We start from the raw sequence: 19,076 nt of genomic DNA, 5'->3' as shown, positions 1-19,076 counted from the left end.
TGGGGAAGCGGGCGCCGCAACGGGGTCGCGGGCGGGGCGCGCTGAGGGACGGTGGCGCCCGGGGAGCAGTGGGCCGAGGCGCATTGTCCGGGCGGCGGGTGGCGCCTGCACAGCGCCCCCTGCCGGCCGGGCCGCGGGCGGGGGCCTCGGGCTCTGACCGCGCGCCTTTGTTCGCCGCCCCCGCCAACATGGCCGCCGCCCCCGGCCAGGCCGGTCGGCCCGCGCGCTTTGTTCCGGAGGCCTCGGCACACAGTGGGCGGGGGGCGCGGGGCGGCGGGGGCGCTGCGGCGGGCCCTGGTGGGGGGCGGGGCGGGGTGAGTGTTGCATAACCCGGGCTGGGCGGGGAGGAAGGAATGGGACCCTCGGGTATTGAGGGGGAGGGGTTCGAGTCCCCTGGGGCGGGGGTGGGGACTGTATCCCTGGTTGGGTGGGAGGGGATGTAAAGGGGGGAGGGGAACGAGCCCTCGGGGCGTGGGGAGGGGCTGGGGTGGAGGGTGGGAAGGAGGTGGGGGAGGGAATGGGGACTGCCTCCCGGAGCGTGAGAGAGAGAGGGGCTCTGCACCGAGACCTCAGAAAGGGGAGGGGGTTTTCCGGGTTCGGGATCCCCCTGAGGCCTGGCGCTGGTCTCCCACCCAGGGCTGTGTACCTACGACGGCGTAGCCTCCCCGGCGGCTGCCCTGGGTCCTGCAGCAGTAGGCTTCGTGGAGAAGGTGGTTTTTCGGGGCTCCCCGTAACACCCCCCGCCTAATTTCCGCCGCCCCCTTGGCTGCCTGTCCGCGCGCCTTGGTCAGCTATGCGCGGGACTGGCGGACGGCGGGGTTTCTGCACACCCACACTCACACACACACTTTTCTTTTTCATCACGAGTGACCTTGAACGCATTCCGCAAGCATTTGCTGAGATTAATTGCACGGCTCGGAAACTGCGCAGTGCCTTCGGTTTGGCTCTGTTCATCTTTCCAACTGCGGATGCGTCCTCGACTCTACCGGGTTAGATTTTAGTGATGGCTTCAGCAATAAATGCCACGAAATAGGCACCCCAAATCTGTTTACGCATTTGCTTTACGTTTATTTGCTATTTATGATTTGTGGATTGAGATTCCTGGTTTTGGAGAGGGTTTTCCATGCATGTTGGAGTAGCAAATACGGATTTTGCTGTACGTTAAAAAGCAACACCAAATACATTTAAGTGTTAACGGGTTACACTGCATAACGTGACTTGTGCCAGAGACGACATACCTACCAAAATGCGAATTCCTGTATAACTTCTGTTGGAATTTTCTGGAAGGAACTCCGCGGTCTGAAAGCATTGATGGAGAGTACAGTAATTGCTTTCTACACAGCTTTTGTTAGGAAGTGAAAACTAAACCTACACTTGAGGATGTATACCAGGACAGATTGAGTTTGTGAACATTCTTAAAGGTTGTGAACTTTCAGAGGCTGTGAAATTTCAGATGGGGGCCGAGTGAAATGAGGAGGCTTCTCCCCCGTCCCCCCAACCTTGGTTAATGGGCAAATACCAAAAAGTTGTAGTAGCTGCTGGATTACAGAACCTTTATTATCAGACTTGATAATTAAATGTAAGAGTTGCTAAATATGTTTGTCAAAATTATGGGTAGTAGATGTGTGTTTCTTGTGAGAAATAAAATAGAATTTCTTTATTTTGACTCGAGTAGCAAAATGGTTACTTTATTTTTTTTAGTATTTATTTATTTGTTTTTTTTGACTGTGCCGGGTCTTAGTTGCCACACACAGGATCTTTACTTGTGGCATGTGAACTCTTAGTTGCGGCATGCGTGCAGGATCTAGTTCCCCACCCAGGGATCGAACCCGGGGCCCCCTGCATTGGGAATGCGGAGTCTTACCCACTGGACCACCAGAAGTCCCACAAAATGCAAAATGGTTATTTTAAAATGCTGTGAAATGGGTAAGGAAAAGAGGCCCTCAGTCATCTCTATGATTAACTTAGCATTCTTTTTGTTTTTTTGTGGTACCCGGGCCTCTCACTGCTGTGGCCTCTCCCGTTATGGAGCACAGGCTCCAGCCGCGCAGGCTCAGCGGCCATGGCTCATGGGACCAGCCGCTCTGCGGCATGTGGGATCCTCCTGGCCCGGGACACGAACCCGTGTCCCCTGCATCGGCAGGCGGACTCTCAACCACTGTGCCACCAGGGAAGCCCCTAGCATTCTTTTTTTTAAGGTTTTCTATTGGCCCCAGAATTTTGATAGTACTGTTTCTGACAGTACCTTTATTTACCAATTCAGACCACAGTAACAGTATTTACTTAGTTTTGGAATATATATCTGAAGCAGTGTTTAAGGTGGTATTCTTGGTAATACTAGTGCTAAGAAATGCTACAGGAAAAACAGAACGGTTCTTGGTTACCTTAGTTTGGGAAACATTGCTTTGTCCTTTTCCTTCTCCCCAAGGGTCACAATTCACATTATCAGGTTAAGGGCTCTGAGGAATAGTACCAGCACTGTTTTCCGTATTTGGCCCCAGATCCTTTCTTGTTTTGTTTTTCGTGTAATATCTAGTAACACTTTTGAAATCCAGGTAATGGTGAAACGTTGGTCATTGGTGTCCTTACGGGTAATGGTACCACTCCTATAAATTGTGGACTGGGAGGTTGATGTGATTTGTGTGTGCCTGTGCATCCTATGGGAAAGAGTACCTCAGATTTGGCTCTTATCACACTGATAGTGTATAATTATGAGTTATTAATTTGAGGTCTTAACTAGGAGAAATTTAATTATGTAGTGTTCTCACTTCCCAATGACTTACCTGATTGCATACAGTTAAACTCCACTGGCTGCACTCCTTAATTGTTAGCATTTTTTCCGCCGGTATGTTGGAAACACATAAAAAGGATACTGTTGTTCCTGAAGAATTGTTGTGGATTATTTTAGAGATTAAAAATAATGCTGTTGGGTATTTCTTTTGAATTAGCTATTAGCAGGATTCTAATTTGCTGAGAAAGAACAGTTAACATATATCATGTAAATACTTTCTTATATTTATTAGATGCTTAATTGTGTTTTCTTTCTCTTTTCCTTGAATGAAAAGAAATTGAAAGCAGGGAATCAATTGTGCAAAGGATAAGAGCTCTGGAGTTGGACATGGAGATGGCCTTCAGCTCAGAAGAGTCTGGGTTGAAATCCAGCCACACTCCTTACTGGTTCAAAGCTACATACATGATTCATCACATAGCCTTTTTAAGCTTTCTTAAAAAGCTTAAACCTGTGATGAAACATAGGTTTCATCCTGTAGGATGAAACCTATCATATAAAGCTATTATGAGAATTAAATGCAATGGATTTGTAGAGTTCCCAGTACAGTTCCTGAAGTTCAGCAGCTGGTGCCAGTCATTGTTGATTTCCTTCTCCATCCTGATTTTGAACTTTGCTATAGTTATTACCATTTTTCTTTCAACATCAGGTTGCTTAGTTGTGCTCGTCTTCAATTAAATTTTTTTTTATACATTTATTTATTTATTGGCTGCGTTGGGTCTTCGTTGCTGCACGTGGGCTTTCTCGCGGCGAGGAGGGGCTACTCTTCGTTGCGGTGCACGGGCTTCTCATTGCAGTGGCTTCTTTTGTTGCGGAGCACGGGCTCTAGGTGCGCAGGCTTCAGTAGTTGTGGCACGTGGGCTCAGTAGTTGTGGCTCACAGGCTCTAGAGCGCAGGTTCAGTAGATGTGGCACATGGGCGTACTTGCTCCGCGGCACATGGGATCTTCCCAGACCAGGGCTCAGACCAGGGCTCAAACCCGTGTCCCCTGCATTGGCAGGCGGATTCTTAACTAGTGCGCCACCAGGGAAGTCCCAATTAAATTTTTAATTAAATCTCTACTGGGTGCTTATTATATGGCCTTAAAATTGCCATAAGTCATACATGGACATAATGTATAAAGATGTGCCCTCAGAGACCTTACAGCTTGGTAGGGAAGATACCCATACATAAGATGAGGAAATTCTATGCTTTTGATATCTGGGAAGAGAAGGTGATGTTCCAGCAGGGTTAAGAATATAGATTAGGAGAGGAAAAAAGTCTAGATGGAGGGACAGCAGGAGCAGAGTCCTGAAGAGAGTGTTTGAGATCATTCTGGATTTGAATTACAACCAAAAGTTTGCCCTGTATTATCGGTTACTCCTGTGTGACTGATTCCTAGGGTCCCTGGACATCATAAGTTCTCTGTGGGTATTGATCATACCACTGCTGACACCACTTATAATTTGGCATGGCCAGTCTGTCTAGGGATGAATTTGGGGCCAGATTTTAAATAATTGTACATATCTCATTAAGGTGGTTGGTGTTTATCCTAAAGGTGAGGGGAGCCATTGAAAGGCATTAAACCGTATGAAAGGAGCATTGGAGGAATCTGCCAGTGTAGGAGCTCTAGTTTAAAGAGTGTAGCCTGTTCAAGAAGGCAGATGAAGTCATTTGAAGCAGGGGCAATTTGTCTGGAGTCCCTAGAATGTTAAGTGTGTTGACTTTTTGGGGGTGTGGGTGGTGGGTGGTAGAGGGAGGAAGGATCCATTCATCATGGATATTGTTTTATCCAAATGTTGAGAGAGTAAATGAAGAGGTTAATAAAGCATTTTCATACCATTTTAGATGTTTTTAGACTGTAGTAATAAAGCATGACAACTTTTTAAACTTAGATTATATTTGTTTGTTTATATTTGTTGTTCAGCTTGCTTATAGTTATATCCTTATAACCTAGGTTTAATTTTTGGACCTGTCTGCAAATGATCCACGTATTTATCTATAGATGATCTATATACTTACACGTATGTATGACCTGTATATCTACCTGTATATTAACTAATCATATATCTAAGTTAATATTCCTAGTGTGAGTTTTAGGTTCTGACACAGGATAAGAATGTTCTTTTTCCTTTGTACAGGGTTGATTTGTTGTTGTTTCTTTTTGCTTTCTCTCTTTCAGGATCACTGTGGACCCAAGGAATTTTATGTATTTGGTGTGTTTTAAACAAGTAGTCATCATTCTTTTCCCTCAGCTTGTTCTAATTTGGGCATGGCTTGGTCCTTTCAAACTAGTTCTCTTCCCTGGAATGCGACCCCATTAATCTTTGAACTGTTTCTTGCTCATGTTACAAGATGTCTTAGATTCACTTTGTGCTTTTCCTGCCCAATATCTATCAGCCAGTTGTTTTAGCTCTTTTTATCAGGCAGTGGAATTTAGATAACAAAATCTGGTGCTGTGTGTCCTTACTGCTACTGAGATGCCCTTGCTTTCATTGGATAGGCTTGGGAAATAATAAATTTTGATTTTGTGTTGATATTTCCAATTCACATTTAACTTTATAGGGTTTTTACTTTGACTTTATCCTTTCTTCTCTAATGTTAAAAATTTGCATTCTTAGCAACAGTAGTTCCTTTCCTTTATCCTACAGTATAAATATAGTAGTTTGAAAATGTTAATAACCGTAGAGTGATTGTAGGTTTGTATTTTATTCTCCTTGTTTTAAAAATGTATCCATGCAAGGATGTACAGTTGACAATCTGAATTATAAAATCATTTGAAAACATTTTCCCTCTGATTTTGTAACCAATTCGATCATTAGTTTGGTTTATTTGAATGAAATCTTTAACTTTTAAGGATTTCTTTAATATTTTAATGTATTTTTTCAGTGTGTAAAACATTTATATAGTTCCAGAATCAAAGCTGCATTACTAAGGTATGTTCACATTCTCCCTTTTCTTCCTATCCCTGCACTGTACCCTTCCTGCCCCACTTTTATTAGTTTCTGGTTTATTTTTCCACTGTTTTATTTTTGCAAATTTAATCACAAGTATGTTTTTTACCTGCCTTTCTTAAAAAGAAGTTTGTGTACACTGTTGTTTCTTCTTTTTTACTTAATATATTCTAGAGATCACTTCGTATACACTCTTTTCCATTCTTTTGTGCTTGTAGTTCATTTCCTAATTATAATAAATACTTGGGTTGTTTATATTCCATTGCTGTGAATAACCTTGTGGATGTATTGTTTTGTATTTGTGCAGGTATAGTTTCAAGATAGTGAGATTGTTGGCTAAAAGGTAAACGTGTTTGTAATTTGTTAGTGTCAGAAATTACCTTTTAAAAAAGCAGATCTGATTATGTCACCTTTTACGTAAAACCCTCAGTGGCTTCCTGTTGCTTTAAGGACAGAACTTCAAAACGTGGCCTTAAGGGTGTGCATATTTCTTAAACTTTGGGGTCTTGACCTCTCCTGTACCACATCTCCCTTTGCTTTCCTTGCTCCAGCCATGCAGGTCCTTCTCACATCTCCCGTGCCCAGGGAGTGTGGCATTTGTTCTTTCCCTCTTCCTGGAATGCTTTTCCGTCCGGGTTTCAGTTATTCCTAGTTTCATTTAGAGCTTGTCTCAGGCATCACTTTTTTATGAAATTCGTTTTGTGTGAGTTTGCACATTTTATAATAATTCGTTTTGTGTGAGTTTGCACATTTTATAATAAAGGTAGAATAGGGAACTTCGATATATCCACCACTTGCTACAGTAACTAGCAGTTTTCTTGACTTTACTGAAGTCAAGTTCTTCTATTAGGGACATTGTTGGCCTTCCTGGTGCTTATCAAAATTACAGGGTTACATTTGTTCACATGATTTAATGGATTTTTGTTTTCTCAAAAAGGCTGAGCTTCATTAAAGTAGAGATTCTTCTTGTTTTGTCCATAATTACTTTTCTAGTCCTTAGTTCAGTACTTGGGTTGTGAGTGCTCAAATTCCCTGGGCACTAGAATTGTCCAAGGGCAGGTTGAGGCTGTGTGGTTAAATGTGTGGTCTGTTGCACAGGGGTCTGTCAGACAGTCTTATTCAGGGATCTCAGTTAACACAGTGTAGGAGCTGATGATGCAACTCGTTGATAAGACTGTTGTCTGTGTGCCTGATGCTGGAGTTTGCAGTCCATAGGACAGGCATTTGAGAAGGGAAGGTGGATGTACAGTGGGGGAGAACCCAGACTGGAAGCCACAGCAAGACAGATGGAAAGATGTGTCAGTTCTGTTGCCTCTGACCTTGGTTGTGTGGATATCCTGAAAGAGCTGGCCCTTTGCCATGGAGGTAACCATACACACTTGGCCCAGGAGGCAGAGACTCTCAGTGAGCCTGGGGGAAGGTAGAGTAGTTTTTGCAGCCTTGCATCATTGAAGCAAATGGGGAGTTCAGTGGGTGCAGGCTGCAGATGTCCTACCAGATGTGTGCCCCTTCACTTGCTCCCTCCGCGTGCTGCACAGTAGTCTCTCTTGTGGCCCGCCCAATCTAGAAACAAATGGGAGTGGAAATCTTGGGGAACGCGATTTAGCCTAGCCAAGTGAAAACGTTGCAAAGCAAAACGATGAGTTCAGGGTTTTAAATTACCAGGTCAGGTTCCACATAAGGGACCTGAAGGTTTCTACAACTGCCCTAAAACTGCAAATTGAATTCCCCGTTTGTAAGTGAAAACATTGGTTGGTAAGGAATGGGATCCTGAAAACTGGATTAGCGGCATATGGTCAGATTCTGATGTGGCTGGAGACCTTGAACACCTAAATTCTGCTGGGCTACCTTTCCCTGTAGAAGCAACCTTTCCATCCCTTCCCTGAACTTAATCTCCCTTTGCCTGAAAAACCTGCATTTGGCTTCCCCTAGGATCATCCCAAGAGGCCCCAAAGGGTGAGGTGCAAATTGTGACCCATGAAGAGGTAGGCCTACCCTCCAAAAGATTGTCTACTTTGCCATGAGAGAAATAGGAACCTGGGGAATATTTATGGGAATGGATGTTAAGGGTGTGAGTTGAAGGTGAAGGGAATGTAAAGTTGGGTTAGGCCAAATTTATTGATGTGGACCCATAAGGAGAGATTCTGGATTCAGTGTTACAGCTTGAGGGCTTAGAAAGGGCTCTGCTTGGTTGATTGCCTGAAACAAACCGAAGGGTGACCTGTACTAAGTGGAGTTGAGGTGCCAGAACTACCTTGGTATACTGTAGAGGAAGGTATCCAAAGGCTTAGGGAGATTGGAGTATTGGAGTGGATTTGTCATGAAAGACTTACCCTTCCTGGGAAGGTTCACAACTCAGGCCTTATCCCACAGCCATAAGACACCTGCAAGACATCTGAGCATTTGGTACGATAAGCCCCAGTATCCTTGAGAACTCTGGTCACTCTTCTCTGTAGATCAGAAATCACAGTGGGATCTGCTGGCACTGAACTGGGATCTGTAAATGCTGTGGTGACAGTTGGATCCTGGGTTGTGAGGTCTATTAAATGGTCTTTTTTATTTAGAATCAATCTCTGGGTTGTAACTACTGGTAATTTTTTGGTTACTCTGGTATTTTTGTGTAACCCTCTGAAATTTTTCCTTAAATTGACTCAGTGAAAGATAAAAGCAATTTTATGTACTTTCCGTTCATAATTACTCTTCACCACAAGCTTTAGTCCATAAAGTAGGGTTCATCTAAAATACATTAGCCTTTAAATATATAGTTTATATGACCTGTGGGACTATAATTTGGTGGACTCTTTTTGGAAGGTGGCGTCATTGAAACAATATAAAATGCCTGTACTCTGTTCGGCCTAGCAATTCCACTGCTAGGAATTTATGGTATAGATGTATTTGCACAAATGTACAAACCTGTATGTGTAAGATTTTTCATTATAGTGGTGTTTGTGGTAGTGAAAAATGAGAAACATCTGTCTAATATTGAAGTTAACAGTAAAGTAAGTGATCTTTATGTCCATACTCTGGAATGTTCTGTCACTATTAAAAATAAGAGGGAAATAAAAATAAGAGGAAAAAATTCCCTATACTGCATGGAAAATGTAATGTTTAGTAAGAGAAGCAAGTTGTAGAACTTTGTGTGTGCATGTATGTGTTTTAAGATGTTTGTATATCTGTACTTACTATGCTTTAAGAATTTGCATATGTCATTAGATTCACAGCAGTCTTTTAACAGTGGTTACCTCTGAGGGATGTGAGAATGATGAAGGAAGGGGGAGGAGGGCTCCATGTAAACAGTCTGGCAGCTTCTTTTTTTTTTTTATTTATTTTTTTTGAATTTTTGAATTTTATTTTTATATAGCAGGTTCTTATTAGTTATCTATTTTATACATATTAGTGCATATGGGTAGCTTCTTAATCTGAGTTAATAGTAAGTAGCAAATTCCCCTTTGGTTTAAGGATAGTTGACTTTTCAGAGTCTTGCCTTTTTGATTTTTCTTTTTTCTTTTTTTTTTTTTTTGGTGAAATATACTGAAAGTACAGAAGTAGTTACAGATCCATGGTTTGTGACATACCAGCCATGGAACTCTACTCATTTTGTCATTAATTTCATTCACTCGGTCATGTATAGTTGTAGTTTGTTTATTCATGTAATGATTTATTCATGTATTATCCATGGTAGTAGTTCATTCTTCTGTTGATAAATATTGGGTTGTTCCCAATTTGAGCCTGTTAAGGTCCCCGAAGGACAAGAAGACAACAAGTTGGGATTAGATTTTGCTGTATTGGGAGAAATACTTGTGAGAAAGCCAACAGCCCCTTGCAGGACTGATGTATGTAGAGGAGGAAGAGGTTGGAGGGAACGTTTGGTACGATAAGTCTTCAGACTTCAGTGCAGTTCTAAGAAAGTTTAAGCAAGGCCAGTGACATGTCCTCCAGCCAAAGTTAGGGTCAGAGGAGTTCCTTCTGCAGGAATGGACCTGCTTTAGCATCCTGCCTATGGCCAGTCATTGGCTAGAACAGCCTGTGGGAAATGTTGGGCTGGGGGAATGGTGATGATGGATTCAGAACAGAGCAGCTCCCCATGTTAGGTGATCGAACAGGCTCATTTCCATGACTGTCACGGGGCTCATGTGAGCAGGCATGCTGTGAACATTCAGGTGCATGTTTCTTGTTTGCTTTTTTGTTGGGTAGACTTAGGAGTAGAATTGTTGGGTCATATATTATGCCTATGTCTGGTATTAGTAGATAATGCCAAACTTCCAGTGTGGATATACCTATCAGTTTCTATTCCAGCTACAGCAGGGGTCCCCAACCCCCAGGCTGCGGACAGGTACCCGTCTGCGGCCTGTTAGGAACCGGGCTGCACAGCAGGAGGCGAGTGAGCGAAGCTTCATCTGCTGCTCCCCATCACTTGCATTACCGCCTGAGCCATCCCCCCCCACCACCCCCATCCATGGAAGAATTGTCTTCCATGAAACTGGTCCCTGGTGCCAAAAAGGTTGGGGACTGCCGGTGTAGAGCAAACAGAGAGCAGAGGGTGGGGGAGAGGGCAAGGGTGGGGAAAAGAGGAGGAGGGAATGGGTGGGAGTGGGAATTTTCTTCATCTTAAGCAGCTAAGATTTCTAGGGTGGTTTGTAACCATAGCATACTCATTAACCTATCTTGTCAGATAAACTCTTTTTTTTGTTTTAAATACACTTTATTTTTAAGAGCAGCTTTAGGTTCATAGCAAAACTGAGTAGAAAGTACAGAGTTCCCCTGTACCCCCTGATCCCACACAAGCACAGCCTCCCCCATTAGCAGCATCCTGCACCAGATTGTACATTTGTTAGAATGGGTGAACCTACATTGACAAATCATTATCATCCAAAGTCCATAGTTCACATAGGGTTCACTCTTGGTGTTCTATATTCTGTGGGTTTTGACATTTATAATATGTATCCGACATTATAGTGTCATAGAGAATAGTTTCACTGCTCTAAGAATCTTCTGTGCTGTATTTGTTTTTTTCTGATTTCTGTCTTCATTCCATTGTGGTCATAATACTATGTAATTAAAAGCTTATGAAATTTTTTGAAGCTTGCTTTATGGTCCAACATATGATCACTTTTTGTAAATGTCCTGTGTGTGCTTGGAAAGAATGTGCCTCTGTCTTTGTTAGATGCAGTGTTCTATATTTGTTAGTTTAACTTGGTTAATTGTGTTAAATTCTTCTACATCCTTTTTTCCTTTTCGTTTGCTGGTTGTATTGGTTACCAAGAGAAATGTATTAATACTCATATTTTGCATTTGTCTGTTTCTCCTTACTTGCGATAATTTTTGCTTTATCTATTTTGTGGCTATGTTACTAGGTGCATACAATGTTTAGCATTGTGTATTTTCTTTACCGGTTGAGTCTTTTAAAATAATTGTCTTTCCTTAAGGCAAAAGTGTTATTAGAGGTAAAGGTTGATTAGCTTAATATTAATGTAGTTGCATTATCTTTTCTCTGATTAGCAGGTGCAGTGTATATCTTTTTTTTTAACCTTGTACTTTCAGTCTTTGTACTATGTTTTGGACGTTTCTGTTTTCAGCAGTATATAGCTGGGATTTTAAAAATCTAGTCAGACAATATTTCTCATAATTGGAGTGTTTAGTCTATTGATATTTAAATTTAACCCAACTGTTGACATAGTTGGGTTTGAGTATGTTGTCTTAATAAGTGCTTTCTGTTTATTGTACCTGTTTTATGTGTCTTTTACTCCTTTCTTGGCTTTCTTTGAATGCCTTTTTTTTTTTCCTCTGCTAACCTCAAAGTTACTTAAAACATGCATCTTTGACTTGTCAAAATCTAATATTTGGTTGTTTCCCCCTCTTCCTGGACACTTAAACTCCATTTATATTAGTTTCACTTAGGTAGCACAGTTTGTGCTATTTTAATTCTGTGTATATTTTGTCTTAGGACGTTATTAATTTGTACAGTAGTAGCCATTTAGATTTACCCTTTTCATTGCTCTTCGTTCCTTGTTATAATTCCAATTCCATTTTCCTTCTGCCTGAAGAACATTCTTTATTTCTCCCCTGTTGTGTGACTCCTAATAGTGAATTCTTTGAGTATATGTTAGTCTAAAAATATCTCAAATTGATTTTCCCTTTTGAGGGATATTTTTGATATGTATAGAGTTCTGACTTGTCAGTTTTCTTCTAAGGTGTTGAAAGAAGTTATTAGATTTTCAGCTTTCATTTTTTTTCTTAAAGTAAACTCTCAGTTTAATATTTGCTGTCATGGATGGGATCTATCTTTTTTACTTCAGGCTTTTATGGTTTTTTTTTTTTTGGTCTTTGGTTTTCAACAGTTTCTATGATGTGTCTAGGTATATATTTCTTTTTATTTATATTTTGTGTTTATAGGTCTTACTGAATCTGTGGTAATGTTTTCTATTCTTTTGAGAAGTTTGTAGCCATTATCTTTTAAAGTATTTCTGCTGCCCTGTCCCCCCTACCCCCTGCTCCATTTAAATGCATGTGAGGCGTTCCCAGTCTCTTACCCTTTGCATGCTTCGTCCTGGGTATTTCTTCTGATCTGTCTTTGTTCACTAATTTTTAACGAGACCAGCCTATTGATAATCTATCCATTGAGTTTATTGTATTTTTTCACTTCTGGAAAATCTGGTTCTGTGATAGTTTTCTACCAAAGTTTTATATCTTATTTTTCTATCTCTGAACATAATAGTCACAGCTATTTTATTTTTCATTTAATACTTTTATTTATTCCTGTAACCTTCCTGTAGCTTACTATAAAGTATGATTTTGTAACTGCAACACCTAGTAGCACAGTGGGTCTGCTTTTTTCTGTTGTTTATCTGTCGTTTCTGCTAGTTTTTATTTTGTCTCTTTCTGGGCTAACTTGCATGGTTGCACATGTAGTAGATTACATTTTTTAAAGTGTTTGAGATAATTTGGGGTCAGGATGATATTCCTAGACAGGATTTATGCTTGCTCTGCCAGACGTCTGAGGGAGCTGGCAGCTTGGGATCACCTCTGCTAAGTTTTAGGGTAAAGAGGAGTTGCGGCTGGACTTCTTACCATTCCCCCAGCTCCCAAGAGCAATTCAGGATTCCATGTCATAGAGATGTGGGTTCACCAGCCCCCTCCTTCCTTTGGTAGTCCCTGGGTTCTGGTCTTTGGCCCCTCACCTTGCAAAGTTATTAGCCTCTAGCTGCCCCTTAACACTTGGCAGTTACTCTCAGGGAGAAAAGTGGTTGCATATGTGGGGTTTACCTACCACTCTAGGTCCTGCCTCTGGAAGCACTGCTATCTTCAAGTTCTTTGATGCCTTCAAGCATGTGGTTAGTGTATGTGTCACTGTGTGTGTTCATGTTTTTGTCACGGAAGTTTTCAGTCATATACGGTCGTTCCTCGATATCTGCTGGGGATTGGTTCTAGTATCCCCAGAGGATACCAAAATCCATAGATACCAAAATCAAGTCCCTTACATAGAACGACGCAGTTTTTTGCATATAACCTATGCACATCTTCCCATGTACTTTGTCATTTCTAAATTATTTATAATATCTAATACAGCATAAATATTGCATAAATGGTTGTAAATGCAATGTAAAAGCTGTGTAAATAGTTGCCAGTGCTTTCAGGAACTTTCTGGAATTTTTTTTCCCCTGAATATTTTTGATCTGAGGTAGGTTGAATCTGTTGACGTGGAACCCACAGATGTGGAGGGTGAACTGTACAATAGTCAAGAAAATAGTGTGAAAGATCCCCCTTTGTCTCTGTGACACCATTCCAGTGATCTTCCTGACCTTGATAGCTTCCTGGCTTCTGGTATGGCAAGATGTTCCAGGCTCTTCATATATTTCCTCCCCCTCACCTGGAATTAACCTTTTCTATAAGAAACCCTGCTTCCCAATAGTTTTTGTTAAGGGTATTCTTTTAGATTTTATTTTGATATTCTAGCTTTCAGGAGAGTGGTCTAAATTACCAGTCCATCCCTACCAGGATTGTCCATTTTTTACATTGATTCCTGCAGGTGGCCTTTAAAGACACATCAAAGATTCAGGGTTACTTTTTGCCAGTGGTTTTAGGCAGGGGTCGTTGTGCCACGGACGTTTTCTCAGTCTGGTGAAACCTGTGGATACCTTCTCAGAATGTTTCTGAATACAAGTGAATAAAATACAAGGGAGCAAAGAAGAAATGTTATATTTAAATAGTTATTAAAATATGAAAACAATGTTAATTTAGTAATATGGCTTTTTTGTTAATATGTTAAGTGACAGATAAGACATACAGAAACAGTTTCATTTCATATTTTAAGGTACTAAAGTGACAGCTCTTGATGTTTATCAAAAAGTAAATTGAGGTGGTCTTTTCTCTCCTTTCACATATTGATCAACAAATAATTGATGATAGGGAATACAAGAGAGCATAGTAGATCTGTGTGTCACAGCACTGTAATCCTGACACACTAGCTACCCAGAGTGAGGTCAGACTTTATAGGCCGAACCACTGTCCTCCATAAAACTGCCCTCACTACAGACACCAACAATAAACTTGGTGGTCCACAGGCCACCCACGTTTCTGACCACCTGGCTACGAATTCGGGGGTCCTCGTGACCTCATGTTTGATAATTTACTAGAACAACTCACAGAACTCAGGAAAATGCTATATACTTATGATACAGTTTCATTATAGCAGAAAAGGATCCAAATCCATAACCATCCAAAAGAAGAAGCACACAGGACAAGGTCTGGAAGGGTTTGAATGGGAATCTTCTAGTTTTCTTCTGTGGAGTCAGGAAGTGGAGTATCACTGACCTGCACATGGATATGTAATGGTGCATGGAGTTAGAGTATTGTAGACCAGGGAAGCTCTCTCCGGCTTCTATGTCCAGAGTGTTTATTGGGGTTTCGTTATGTGAGCATGGCTGATTGAATCATTGGCCATGAGGTTGAGCTCGGTCTTTAGCTTCCCTCCCTGAAAGTTGGGCTATCAGGGGATTCAATGCTCCAATCCTCTAATCCCGTGGTTGGTCTTTTTGGTGTGGCCAGCCCCATCCTGAGTCATCTTGTTAGCACAAACTATCTAGGGACCCACCATAAATCACAAACACTCCTGTCATTTAGGACATTCCAACGATTTAGAAGGTACTTCCCAGGAACGGGGGTGGGGAGGGGGCAAGGTCCAGCCAAACTCTTTGTTTTACAACAGTCACCAATTTTGTTGTCACAGTTTGATGACTAATGCCCTGATGGCTGATCCACTCCGGTCATGTCTTGTTCTGTGGCAGGCCTCATAACTTAATTTAGAAGTAGTTGATGAGGGCTTCCCTGGTGGCGCAGTGGTTAAGAATCCACCTCAGAGGACACGGGTTCAATCCCTGGTCTGGGAAGATCCCACATACCGTGGAGCAGCTAAGCCCGTGTGCCACAACTACTGAGCCTGCGCTCTAGAGCCCACGAGCTACAACTACTGAAGCCCGCGCGCCTAGAGCCCATGGTCCACAATAAGAGAAGCCATCGCAATGAGAAACCCGCGCACCTCAAGGAAGAGTAGCCCTCGCTTGCCGCAACCAGAGAAAAGCCCGCACGCAGCCACAAAGACCCAATGCAGCCAAAAAAAAAAAAACCCCCGAAGTAATTGATGAGCTTAAAAGCTGTTTTGAGATCTGTAATAAATGCAGTGGGGTGGAAAGATCTGTGATTTCTGTTGTTGAGAAAGTCAGGGATACTGGTAAAATAATGTGGTTTCATACGCTCATGATGGAAGGAAGTGCTTGCTGTATAATTCAGGTGAAAGTTAGGAAAATGAAGATAGAATTTTTCCCTCATCCAAATTCATGATACTTGTGAATTTTGTCCATCCTTAAGAGCTCCTATGTTAGAACTTGGTGGTTGGGTGTCTTGTGATTTAGGCTGTTTAATAATTTTGTTTATATTGATAAGAGAGTTTGTGGCCCTGAAGGCCTTCAGATATACACTTGGTATGTACTGTAGCCAAACACTGGGTAATTAACAATGCTGTGTTCAAACAGCCCTTCATTTTAATCTTGAGGTTTTAGCCAAAGGGACAGCCTATGCTGGAGACCTCTAGAGCACTGTTTTTACATGCCATCCATTAAAACATTTGTGACTGGGCTTTCTGGTAAATTCTTTTGGGTACTTAGGAAGGTTCTGAGTTGTAATACATTGTTTTTTCTTTCCAGATTTATAGAATCTAAAACTATTGACCCTTTTTCTCTCTTAACATTTTATTGTGAACATTTTCAAGTATACAGAAGAGTTGAAACGCAGTCGAACGTCTGTATACTCACCATCCAGATTCAGGAATTGCAAATACTTTGCCACCTTTTTTTTTTAAATAATTTTTTTTAATTTTATTTTATTTATTTATTTTTGGTTGCATTAGGTCTTTGTTGCTGCGTACGGGCTTTCTCTAGTTGTGGCGAGTGGGGGCTACTGTTGGTTGCGGTACGTGGGCTTTTTGTTGCACTGACTTCTCTTGTTGTGGAGCACAGGGTCTAGGTGCGCAGGCTTCAGTAGTTGTGGCACGTGGGCTCAGTAGTTGTGGCTCACGGGTTCCAGAGCACAGGCTCAGTATTTGTGGCACATGGGCTTAGTTGCTCCGCGGCATGTGGGATCTTCCCAGACGAGGGCTTGACCCGTGTCCCCTGCTTTGGCAGGCAGATTCTTAACCATTGCGCCACCAGGGAAGCCCTACCACCTTTTCTTAATCTATTTTTAAAAATCACATCTTAGGAAATAAGCTACAGACTTTGGAGTACCTACAGTAAATCTGTGTTGTTGCCACCAATTCCAAATTTTGCTGTTCTTCTCTCTCTGCTGTTGTTTTCCCCAAACTTTTTATTTATTTATTTATTTATTTTGCGGTACATGGGCCTCTCACTGTTGTGGCTTCTCCCGTTGCAGAGCACAGGCTCCGGACGTGCAGGCTCAGCGGCCATGGCTCACGGGCCCAGCCGCTCCGCGGCATGTGGGATCTTCCCGGACCGGGACACGAACCCGTGTCCCCTGCATCGGCAGGCGGACTCTCAACCACTGCGCCACCAGGGAAGCCCTCCCCAAACTTTTAAAATGAAACTTCCTATGCACTGAAAAGTTAAACCTATAGCTGAGTTATACCTGTATATTTTCCATTGATATTCATTTGCTGACATTTTGTTATACTCACATTTTTTGTTGTTAAGCCATTTGAAAGTTGCAGTAAATTGCAGACATCATGATACTTTTAAAAATAAGGATTTTTTTTGGTAACTACAATATCATAATTAAATTAAGAAAATTATTTCTTGTTTAATATTCAGGTGCTATTCAGATTTTAGCCATATGTCATTTTTCACATAAATATTTGTGATAGCATACATTCCTCCCCACACTTCGAACCCTTTGTGACGACAACTGTAAGACACTTGTTGGCAGCCCAAACTTCAGCTTAACACTTGGTGTGTTTAGCAGTTTGTACTTTTCCACTAGTGTTGAGATTTCTTTGGAACACGGCACTTTTGCTGAAGCAGTTTTAGAAATTTATTTTATTTTTATAAATAGCACTGTTTGGTGATAGCAGCTGGCAGCAAATATTTTGATATGTAACTTTTTTTAAAAAAATATTTATTTATTTATTTATTTAGGCTGCTCCAGGTCTTAGTTGCAGCATGCATGTGGAATCTTAGTTCCCCTACCAGGGATCGAACCTGTGCCCCCTGCAGTGGAAGCACAGAGTTTTAACCACTGGACCACCAGGGAAGTCCCTGTGTTTATTTTTAAAATAAGAAATTTATCTCAGCTATGCTACTTGTAGTCTGTATGTCCACGTGCATTTTAATTTCGGTGCTGTAGGTTTTTATTATTTATTTTTTTAACATCTTTATTGGAGTATAATTGCTTCACAATGTTGTGTTAGTTTCTGCTGTATAACAAAGGTGCTGTAGGGGTTTTTTTATATATGAATTTATTTATATTTGGCTGCGTTGGGTCTTCATTGCTGCACACGGGCTTTCTCTAGTTGCAGTGAGCCGGGGCTACTGTTCATTGAGGTGCGCGGGCTTCTTGTTGTGGTAGCTTCTCTTGTTACGGAGCACGGGCTCTAGGTGCGCAGGCTTCAGAAGTTGTGGTGTGCGGGCTCAGTAGTTGTGGCTCACGGGCTCTAGAGTGCAGGCTCATTAGTTGTGGCTCATGGGCTTAGTTGCTCCACGGCATGTGAGATCTTCCCGGACCAGGGTTCAAACCCGTGTCCCCTTCGTTGGCAGGCGGATTCTTAACCACTGCCCCACCAGGGAAGTCCCGGTGCCGTAGGGTTTTAATTTCCAAAATGGAACAAGTATAGTGTGTGCCTTATGGTGGTTGTATAGAGTCTGAGTTGATGCATGTATAGCAGTGTGTGACACACAGCATGTGCTTGGGGACACTTGTTTGTGAAATTGTGAGAATCTTGTGATCCCCTTTCAGCTGGTTACAGAAATATTTTGAGTTTCGAAACTAAATTCATGACATGTTTTAAAGATTGTTTAGCAAAATTGCATGCTTGGATAGTTAATTATATTTAATACAGATGGACTTATAGCAAAGGGAAATAAATCCAGGATCTTCTTTTCCCCAACTTTCTTTATGAAAAATTTTAAATTGAAATAAAAGTTAAGAGAATAACATTAGTATGTTCTTTGTATAGATTCAAAAATTAATATTTTGTCATTTTCACTTTATTGTTTGTGTATGTATCACTTTCTTTCCATGAACTATTTGAAATTCACTTGCAGACATTAATTCAGCCTACCTGTAGAAATTTCAGCATGTATTTCCTAAGAATAAATATATTCTCATGTATAACTACAGTGTCATTATTGTGCTTTTAAAGGTTAATTATAATTCCATAATGTGTCATCTACTATATAGACCCTATTTAAATTTCCCCAGACTTCAGTGTCTTCTATAGCTTTTTCCCCTCCAAACCATTCATTCAGGGTTTGCTTGCTGTCTGCTTTTAGTCTCTTTTAATCTAGAGCAGTATGTCTACCTTTTTTTCTTATGACATTAACCTTTTAAGGAGTGTATTCCATTTGTCTTGTAGAAACTTCTCACATTCTCTTGTATCACCTGTATTTCTTAAAAACTGGGAATTAGGTCTAGAGTCTCAAGTAGATTTAGATAAAGCATTTTTGGCAAGAATGTTTTATAATGATGTGATGTACCTTGCATCACATCACATCTGGAAGCCTCTAAAGTGTGGTTGGCTCACAATTAGTGGTGTTGAATTGTTTGATCCCTCCATTGTCAAGAAGCATTTATAATCAACAGGTAATTTGGGGTGATTCTTTGGTACTGTGCAACATTATTTTTTAACAGCC

The 19,076-nt window shown here is 41.4% G+C and overlaps 1 protein-coding gene across 1 annotated transcript in view; it reads left to right on the top strand.

Moving 5' to 3' along the window:
• The window catches only part of SPIN1 (spindlin 1), a 65,155-nt gene that overhangs the window by 56 nt on the left and 46,023 nt on the right, over positions 1 to 19,076 (top strand). The window lies entirely within an intron of this gene.

Source organism: Phocoena phocoena, chromosome 6 (genome assembly GCF_963924675.1).
Source record: "Phocoena phocoena chromosome 6, mPhoPho1.1, whole genome shotgun sequence".
NCBI classification, from domain to species: Eukaryota; Metazoa; Chordata; class Mammalia; order Artiodactyla; family Phocoenidae; genus Phocoena; species Phocoena phocoena.
This window is presented reverse-complemented; position numbering and strand designations above follow the sequence as displayed.